Raw genomic sequence first — 10,480 nt, 5'->3', positions numbered from 1 at the left:
AGCTTTCCATTCTGCTAGACAGTTCTACTTTCAGATACAAGTCATAAACAACCACACCTTCAGAATCAACTATTCTGGTCTCAACACTCTCTTCGCTTCCCTCCCTAAGACCAACCCTTCTCCTTCACTTTGTGATCGAAGCAAGCCTAAAACGACCATTTCTTGGTTTAGGCCAGGATTGTACAGATTGATCTCTCGAATCAAAAGTACTCCCGTGCAGTACATTGTTTAGGGTTTAGATTCGTTTCTCATCCACACACCAAAAATTACCAAATTCAGCAGAAACGGTTTTCACCCACAAACAATTGGCGACCACAGTGGGAAACTAATCTCTCGGTTGCAATATCAATTTTCAATTTTCAATTCCCAATTTTATTTTTCAACCTCGATCTCAAGATGGTAGAACTCAGGTCCGGATCTGCAACAAACCCTGATAACACCAGCATTGAAATCATCCTCGGTACTAACACTCCTTCCAGTGGCATTAATACGCCACCAGCCAACACCAGCGGCGCGGAAAATATTCCTTCAAGTGTTACACCGCCTATCACCAGATCCAGAGCCGCTGCCGCCACTCCCAACGTTTCTTCAAGTATGACGCCTCCAACCGTCACCAGAGTCGTTACTACTTCACCATCAGGATGAGAGACTGGAGGAGCCAGAAGAAACCGATCTCCTCTTACCACTGTTGATTTGATGGAAAGACAAAAGGTTCTCGTAAGGCTCAGACAGACATGGATACAACTCAGAAAGAGATACCTATTTTCCTCAAGACACTAATGGAGCGGCTACCACAAGAGTCACTTCAACCCCACATGGAGCTGACAAGGAACATTTTTAACATCCGGCGTAGGCACTTCAGCAGGATGCGCGTTTATAGATGAAGAGTCTTGCGTTCCTCTTGAACGCCCAGTGAAAGGAATCAGCAATCCAATTTCGTCACACGTGAAAATCAGGAACGACTTCTCCAAAATCGAGTCAAAGAAAATCAGAAACCCTCCTGAGTTCACAGAGACCCTCTTCCCGTCAGGAGCTGCATGATTTCTGGGGACTTCGCCTACAAAATCGTGCAGTTTATGATGAAACATTTATGTGAGATTCTGTATTCTTCCAAGGCGCGGCGTCAAGATATATTTGCAGCCCTCAACCGCACTGCATTAGGAAAGCAGCTGTTTCCATCCAGGGAAGTCGTTCCCAAACCTCAACCTCTCCTGGAAAGCACGTTTGATAGATGGAACTGGGGACTCCTAACCACTGTTCACTTGAAGGATGTCGAGTTTGACAACACGCTGATTGACGCGGCATCCGTCTTCAACATTGTAACCGTCAAGGCTTTGAGAGTTGCAAGGAAAAATCAAACAGAAGAAGCGTATTCTTTCTCATGAGGAGAAAAACATGATTTACCGACCATCACTATTTGTGCCGTCTTCCCACATACCATATTGTATCAAGTCATTTTTCGAAGTCAAGGGTTAATAGCGCCCTCACTGGAGTTTTCTCCAGGAGCCGCTTCAACGTTCTCTCCAGAAGTTGCTCTGTTTCAACGTTCTCCAGCAGCGGCTCCGCTTCAACGTTCGCTCCAGCAGCCGCTCCGCTTCAGCATTCTCTCCATAAGCTGCTCCAGGATCCGAAGACGAAGCTTCAGCGTTTTGCTCTATAAGTTTCAACGTCCTCTTCAAGAGCCGAAGCCGCTTCAACACATCCTTCCTACAAAGGATCGTGTCGTAGCCGCCACACTCCTTCCTTCAAAGGTTCGTGCCCATAGCCACCAGACTCCTCCCTGTCAAGGATCGTGATCACAACCATCTAAGGATCGCAGTTGTGGCCACTTTTTGATCCATCTCGCCAAACCTCGTGGTCTTGGACAGTTTACTCGCTTACGCATCCAGCCGATCCCTTTGCTTCCATGGATGCCCATACAATTCCATCCAACATATTTTGGTTCCCACGACGATGTAGTCTCTTCTGATCACATCTGCTGCCAAGAACTGTTGTTGCTCGTTTGTCGATACCAGCCAGAGCTTTACCATAGCAACAACCACTACAAAGTTTCACGTGGAAGAAGTAATAGAGTCACCAGTACGGATGCAATATGATGTCTTTATCATGGTCAACTCATCGACCATACAAGATAGAAACATGTAAATCACACTTGGGGACTGAGGCTGTACACGGGATCCCTTCACTGTCAAAGCTCAGAAGACACGGTCAACCAAAAAGTTATAGCCACGACAAGGTCATCCACCCTTCAAAGGTGTAGCGCAAGAATATCATCACCTCTCTGTCTAGAAGGCGCCTGCAACACTTTACGAGGCCGCGGCAGATCCCAAGCCTACTCAGAGAAAACAACTTCAGTAACCAAAGAGAAGTGCGATTGGGGACTGCTCATCACGGTCCATCCCCGACAACAATCAAGCATTCACGAGATAACTCCAGAGACGCGGCTGAAACATTTTTCTTGAAGAGACAGAGGGAGCCACGATAAACAACATAACTCTCTCACTTCTACATCTTCGTTATCCAGAATGTGTCGTCCATGTGACATTCCAAGCATCCCAGCATCACATCCAGGAGAATATGATAAGTGGTGTGATTTGTAGATAGTGGTAAAAGTGGTTCGATTCTCAGACTTGTGAAGGATATTAATTAGACTTAAATTCTAATATTAAAATAGAAAACTCAGTAAAAATTATAACAAACTCAATCAAAGTTGATATCAATATTAAAAGAACATTAAGTCTAAGATTCCACTATTTTCCAAACTCAAAGTGATTTAATCCAATATTTATATTCATGCAATTTTTTTGTTCAATTTGATTCTAAACTATTGCAACAAGTAGATTCTCAAAAGAACAAGTGTAAATCCGAAGCATAGAACATCAAAAACCTAGGTCCAAGCATGCTCTATCAAAAGAAATAACAATTGCTTAACAAGTATAATTCAAACAATTTTCACTCAAGGCAAAACAATCATCAAAATAATTGCGATAAATAAATAAATAAGAATATACCACTTTTTGTTGGAAAAATAGCTTCCTCTATCGCCTCAGCAATAGGGTTTAGCTCCTCATATTAATCAATTGCTCAAAATACATGTTTGTTGCTCAAAAGTTGATTAAAAGAGTGAAAGGTGTAAAGCAGCTGATTTGCAACAGCGTAAAAGTGTTACAGATCTCTGGTACAAAGAGGAACAATGATTATTGTTTTATATAAACGTTACTTATCTTCTGCTGTTGAACAACGACACTGTTCTGCGACTGCTCCTCGTGCGTCACTTCTTCGCGTTCTTGAGCTGTGCAGCAATAGCAGCAGCAGAAACAGAGTTTGATAAAACTCTGATTTCTTCTTCTCTGGCTCTCCTCAGGTCCCCAAACTCTCGACACCCCTTCTATATGACCCAAACAATCTATTTATATCAAAAATACCGATTAAATCTCTCCCAAATCTTCCAAAATCTCTTCCCCTCTCTTCACGGCAAAGTTGCGGAAATTTCTTGTTTTAGAATTTCTACGCGTTTCTAAGCTTTCCTTTTTATTCTAAACTCTTCCTTAGATAGATACAAATCTTTGGGAAGGTTCATAGCACTTTAATCTCTCTAAAATTCCCTAAAACATGTCACACACGTGACTTTCCATATATTTCTGTTGTGATAAAAATCCATCGATTGAGCCCAGTCTAATCGATTTCAACACCCATATCAGATTCCTAGACCCATAAGGAGTCTATCCTATGAAAATCAGAGGTGTAATCGACCTCAAACTCCTCCAAATCAAGAACCCTAATTTGTTCTTCACTGCCAAGATATTTCCAGCCAAAACTTATAATTCAAATGTAGAAGATGATCGCCCCCTATCCAGAGTAGGGGTGCGATTAGCAGCTGCCTGGAAATGGGATGCCCCTTAGTAATTAGGTTACCCCTTATACAAAGTGAGGGTCCGAATAGCAAATGTCCTCCCATGAACGCATAAAACACTTTTCGAGCCAATTTCGCCGCAAAATCTTATTTTTCCAAAAACACCTACAAAGACATAAAAAGCCAAAATAAATACAAAATCGAGCACTAACAATATATACAATTGAGATTATATCAGACACAAAAATGTGTCTATCAAATACCCCCAAACCTATTATTTGCTAGTCCTCGAGCAAAAATAAAATAGAAATAAAATCCTAACTCACTGTCGCAGGCATCGTCGATTGCATTTAGCGTATGCAATAAGCCTTTAAACCCCTAAGTGTCCCTAGTGGTGGAGTGTTGTCTCCGGAGGGCTTACCAGAGGTATACCCACAAAACCTTTATACTCCAGACCCTAGCTATCTACACAGAACCTTGGAAGGCACTAAAGAATCTCATTGGTTGGCATACTTATTGACTACAGGAGGAAGTACCCTGATGCGAAATTCCAATTGTTGTACACGAGTTCGCACTCAAGCATACTAAAATTCATATGAAGTGACAGAGCTCTACTCAGATAGTCGCACTATGGACATCAATATCCGGAGTCAAAACTAATCACATGGATAGATCAAGAAGATGGATATAGAAAAACATAGATGGTTTTGATGTTTACTAGGTGAACGGTGTTTCTCATATCTGTCTGAAGGCCTCCGCTAAAATGAACCTGTCCTAATGTACTGAGATACTAGTCTGACTAATATCAACACACTGACATATACAAGGGAACCAATGATTGATAATCCTAACTCTAGGTCAACACAACTGGCATATACAAGGGTTCCAGTGGTCGACTTTATTGAATTTATTCCAGTTGGTCTGATGGTCTGGTCTCAGTTTCTCTTTTTTTTTTTTTTTGTATCTCAATAACTCTAATTCACCCTAGCATTGGTAACAACTTGAACCGTGATCCCCACCTAATCACTTAGAGAAACATAGTTTAAAAACAAAACAAAATAAAAACAGAAGTGAAAAGGACTCAACGAGATATGGTGAAACTATCATGTTATTTCTAACACCTGAGCTCTGTGCTTTTATGAATAGACTCTTTAGATGTTGCCATCTAGTCAGATTGGTTCCTCAACTCCTACAACCAAAATTCTTCCATCCACTTATATTGGTTAGTGCCATCCTTAATAGGGATAAATTTCTAGGCTCTAGAGTTTATTTATTGCAACGAAAAGGTAACAAAAAGTTCTACCCCACCCCCAAACTTAAATCTAACATTGTACTCAATGTTTCTAATCAAAGAACAGTACCAAAAATATAAGTAACATGAGGAAATAGTAAAGAGAGAAGTCGTAAAGATAGTACCTGGGGTGAAGTGTGACCAAAAATCTACAAAAATATTATACAACATACAAAATCGCCTCGATGGTCAATCAAGGTAAACAGGGTCCTCCAGAGGGACCTCCTCAACATCACCTGTAGGAAAAGGCTCTAAAAAGGGCTTCAATCGCTGACCGTTAACCTTCGAAGAACTACTACCATCTGGTGTCTCAATCTCAACAGCGCCATGAGGAAAAAAAGTACGGACCACAAAAGGACCGGTCCACCGAGAGCGCAACTTCCCGGGAATAGATGCAAACGAGTGTCATACAGAAGAACTTTTTGACCTGGAGAAAATGACTTTCGTAAAATATTCCTATCATGCACAAGTTTCATTTTGTTCTTATACTCCTTAGCACTATCGTATGCATCTCTACGAATCTCGTCCAACTCATTGAGCTGGAGATTTCTTTGAGCTCCTGCCTTGTCAAGTGAAAAGTTTAAGTTCTTAATAGCCCAATAGGCTCGATGCTCTAACTCAACAGGCAGGTGACATGCCTTGCCAAAACTAAACGATAAGGTGACATTCCAATGGGTGTCTTAAACGCAGTACGGTAAGCCCATAAGGCATCAGTAAGCCTCGACGACCAGTCTTTCCTATTTGGATTAACTGTTTTCTCTAGAATACGTTTAATTTCCCTATTGGAAACCTCTACCTGACCACTAGTCTGAGGGTGATATGGGGTTGCTACTTTATGGGTAATACCGTATTGTTTCATTAAAAGAGAAAACGGTCTATTACAAAAGTGTGAACCTCCATCACTAATTATAGCTCGCGGCGTACCAAAACGTGTAAGTATATTCTCTTTCAAAAACTGGACTACGACCCTGTGGTCATTCGTTTTACACGGAACCGCCTCAACCCACTTAGACACATAGTCTACAGCGACAAGTATGTAAAGATAACCAAACGAAATAGGAAATGGACCCATAAAATCAATGCCCCACACATCAAAGACCTCAATCACTAAAATAGGGTTCAAAGGCATCATATTTCTACGGGAAATGGTTCCTAACTTCTGGCAACGCTCACAAGAAACACAATGACTATGGGAATCTTTAAACAACGAAGGCCAGTAAAATCCACACTGCAAAATCTTAGCAGCAGTCTTCTTAGCACTAAAATGACCCCCACATGCATGTTCATGACAAAAGGAGATAATACTAGACTGGTCACTCTCAGATACACATCTCCTAATAATCTGGTCCGGACAATACTTAAACAGATAAGGATCGTCCCAAAAGAAATGCTTAACCTCGGCTAAAAACCTAGAACGATCTTGCTTACCCCAATGTTGAGGGGTTCGACCAGTAACAAGATAATTCACTATATTTGCATACCAAGGTGATTGGGAAACAGAGAACAATTGTTCATCAGGAAAGCTATCCCTTATAGGAAGGGAATCACTAGGGGAACTAACAACTAGCCTAGACAAGTGGTCTGCTACTACATTTCTGCACCCTTTTTGTCTCTATGTCTGGGGAAAATTCTGTAACAAGGATCCATCTAATCAATCTAGTTTGGTATCCTGCTTAGATAAAAGGTATTCAAAGCAGCATGATCTGTATAGATTATGATCTTAGAACCTAATAGGTAGGACCTAAACTTATCCAAGGCAAAACACGATGGCTAAAAGTTCCTTCTCGGTAGTTGTGTAGTTCATTTGGGCATCATTCAGAGTTTTGCTAGCATAATAAATCACATGAAGTAATTTGTTTTCTCGTTGTCCTAAAACGACGCCTATACATAATCTGAAGAATCACACATAATCTCAAAGGGTAGGTTCCAGTTTAGGTGCCTGGACTATCGGGGCAGTAGTGAGTAAGTTTAAGCTTCTCAAAAGCCTCTAAACAAGCATCATCAAGACAACTTAACATCTTTTGAGCAAAAATTGCAAAGAGGTCTAGAAATCAAGCTAAATCCTTAATGAATCGACGGTAAAAACCTGCATGCCCTAGGAATGACCTAATATCTTTTAACGGTTTTGGGGACCTGTAAAGTCTTAATAAGGTCAACTTTGGCTTTGTCTACCTCTATACCCTTTGAAGAACGATGTGCCCTAACACAATTCCTGATTTAACCATGAAATGGCATTTTTCCCAATTAAGCACTAATTTTTTTCCTTACACCTAGTCAACACTAATGTCAAATGATGCAAGCACTCATCGAAAGATGAACCAAACACTGAAAAATCATCCATAAAGACCTCTAAAACCGTTCTAACTTCTACCATATCAGAAAAATGCTCATCATACAACGCTGAAAAGTTGCAGGGGCATTACATAGCCCGAAAGGCATGCGTCTATACGCAAAGGTACCAAAGGGACAGGTAAAAGTGGTTTTCCTTGGTCTTCTGGGGCAATAACGATCTGATTATAACCGGAGTAGCCATCTAAGAAATAGTGACTATGTCCAGCTAATCGCTCTAGCATTTGGTCGATGGAAGGGGAAAGTGATCCTTCCTTGTGACCTTGTTCAATTTCCTATAGTCAATACACACACGCCATCCCGTGGTCACTCGGGTTGGGATTAATTCATTATTATCATTCTGGACTACAGTGATACCTGATTTCTTGGGGACAACCTGAACAGGCTGACCCACTTACTGTCTGAAATTGGGTAAATAATACCCGCATCTAACAACTTAAGCACCTCTTTTCGAACTACCTCTTTCATGTTAGGGTTCAGTCGACGTTGCATCTCCCTAGAAGGTTTGGAGTCTTCCTCTAAATGAATCTGATGCATACACACAGTAGGACTTATACCCTTAATGTCTGCTATAGTCCACCCTAAAGCTTCCTTATTGTCTTGAAGTACATTTACTAGCCTACTTTCCTGATCACTATCCAAATTGGAAGCTACAATCACAGGTAAAGTCTCAGATGGGCCTAAAAACACATACTTTAGAGTATCGGGTAGTGGTTTAAGGTCCAACTTTGGGGGCTCTTCTAAAGAAGGAATTAGGGTAGTCTCAGAAACTGGTAACGGTTCGAACCTAGCTTTCCATCTATCAGTGTCTAACACAGGGGTAGAATCTAATAGAGCATTCACCTGTTCAATAGTGCTGTCGTCAAAATCTAAACCAAAATGGGATAGACAACTTTCTAATGGGTCTTCAGACAAGATGTTTGGTAATGACTCCTGAACTAAGGCTTCTATCATGTTCACCTCCTCAACACATGTGTCATCTAGCTCATGAGGTTGCTTACTGACATTAAAAATGTTCATCTCCATAGTCATATTACCAAAAGATAAACTCATCACACACCATTTCGACAGTTAATGATCGCATTAGACGTAGCTAAAAATGGGCGACCTAAAATCACAGGTATCTGGTTCTCTGGGTCAGGGACAGGTTGGGTATCTAGGACCACGAAATCCACTGGATAAATAAACTTGTCGACCTCAATAAGAACATCCTCGATAACACCTCGAGGGATTTTAACAGACCTATCAGCTAACTGCAGTGTCATCTGAGTAGGTTTCATTTCACCAAGTCCTAGCTGTAAGTATACATGGAATGGCAGTAAGTTCACACTGGCTCCTAAGTCAAGTAAAGCTTTTTCTACCCGGAAGTTACCTATTGTGCAAGCAATGGTAGGAGAACCTGGGTCTTTGTACTTTGGAGTTGTGGTGTTCTGAATGATTGAACTTACGTGACTAGCTAAAAAGGCTTTCTTATGGACGCTAAGTTTTCGCTTTCGCGTACACATATCCTTAAGGAACTTGGCATAAGCAGGAATTTGCCTAATTGCATCTAATAAGGGAAGGTTTATGGTAACTTGCTTAAAAACCTCCACTATGTCATTAAAGTTCGATTCCTTCTTTGTTGGTACTAATAGCTGAGGAAATGGGGCTCTAGGCCTAAAATCAGACCTTTCAGGAACCGAATTCACATCATCAGAAACTTTATCAGTCTCTTCAGCTACTGGTCCTGAGAGGTGAGATCCTGAGGGGTGAACTACAGTATGTTCACTATCGGGCATGGTTACCTTATTGTCTACAACTCTACCACTTCTAAGGGTTCTAACACATTCAATTGATTCGATGGTTTTGCACCTAATTCATGAACTCCTCTAGGGTTGGGTTGTGTTTGACTAGGAAACTTACCTTTTTCTCTCAAAGAATCACTTATCAGACCAACCTGGGTTTTTAACTCGGAAATAGCCTGACTATTTTCTTGTCCTATCCTGTTACTAGCTTGTAGACTCTGTTCTACGGATAACTGAATTTTGCAGTTTGCTGAGTTAACAAGGCGAGAGATTCCTCTAAACTTAGGATTTTCTTATCTGACTGATTCTGAAACTGAGCTAGTCCTGAAGGATTCTTAGTATAGCCAAAACCTGGGGGAGCATTAGAATTACTAAACTGACCTTGACTTTGGCCCTTAGACCACGAAAGGTTCGGATGGTTTCTCCAACCAGGATTATAGGTTTCTGAATATGGGTCAATCTTTTGACGGTTATCAAATCTAGTGTTATTATAAAGAGCATTGGCCTGCTCTTCAATATTCTGGCCTTCCCAAAAAGGCTCCACTCTACCACTAGTCTGGCCCACTTCTAAGGCTTCTAACCTTTTTGCTATAGCAGCAATTTTGGCATCTGATTCATAGCCTCCTTCTACCCTATTAACGTTTCCTCTACTTAAAAGAATTGTTTTCTGGGGTGCCCTACTATTTTCCCATTGCTGGGTTTTTTCGGCGATTTCATTAAAAAATTCCATCGCCGCATCAACAGTTTGGTTTTCAAATCCACCAGTGCATAGAGACTCAACCATGGTCGTTGTGGAATAATCTAAACCCTCATAAAGGATCTGAACTAGCCTAACCTTTTCTAAACCATGATGAGGACACTGGGATAATAAATCATTGAACCTTTCCAAATACCTATATAAAGATTCTCCCTCTTGCTGTGAAAATGTGCATATTTGCGTCTTAATAGACGATGTTTTGTGCCTAGGGAAAAACTTATTGAAAAAGGCAGATGTAAGTTGTTCTCAATTGACTCGGAGTCCAAACTATACAGCCACGACTTGGCCTTATCTTTCAGGGAAAATGGGAATAACCTAAGTTTCAAAGCATCATCATCTAAGCCTATTATTCTTAGAGTACTACAAATTTCCTCAATATCCCTAACATGGTAATAAGGGTTTTCATTTTCTTTCCCTACAAAGATTGGAAGCATCTGTAAGGTCCC

The 10,480-nt window shown here is 40.9% G+C and overlaps 1 pseudogene; it reads left to right on the top strand.

Annotated features, from left to right (window-relative positions):
* The first annotated feature begins 10,119 nt into the window (after window positions 1-10,119).
* On the top strand, window positions 10,120-10,219 carry LOC113307073 (annotated as a pseudogene).
* Window positions 10,220-10,480: the final 261 nt, after the last annotated feature.

The sequence above is a fragment of the Papaver somniferum genome, chromosome 8 (genome assembly GCF_003573695.1).
Source record: "Papaver somniferum cultivar HN1 chromosome 8, ASM357369v1, whole genome shotgun sequence".
In the NCBI taxonomy this organism is placed as follows: Eukaryota; Viridiplantae; Streptophyta; class Magnoliopsida; order Ranunculales; family Papaveraceae; genus Papaver; species Papaver somniferum.
Note: the sequence above shows the minus strand (reverse complement) of the source record. Positions and strands in the feature narration are given on the sequence as shown.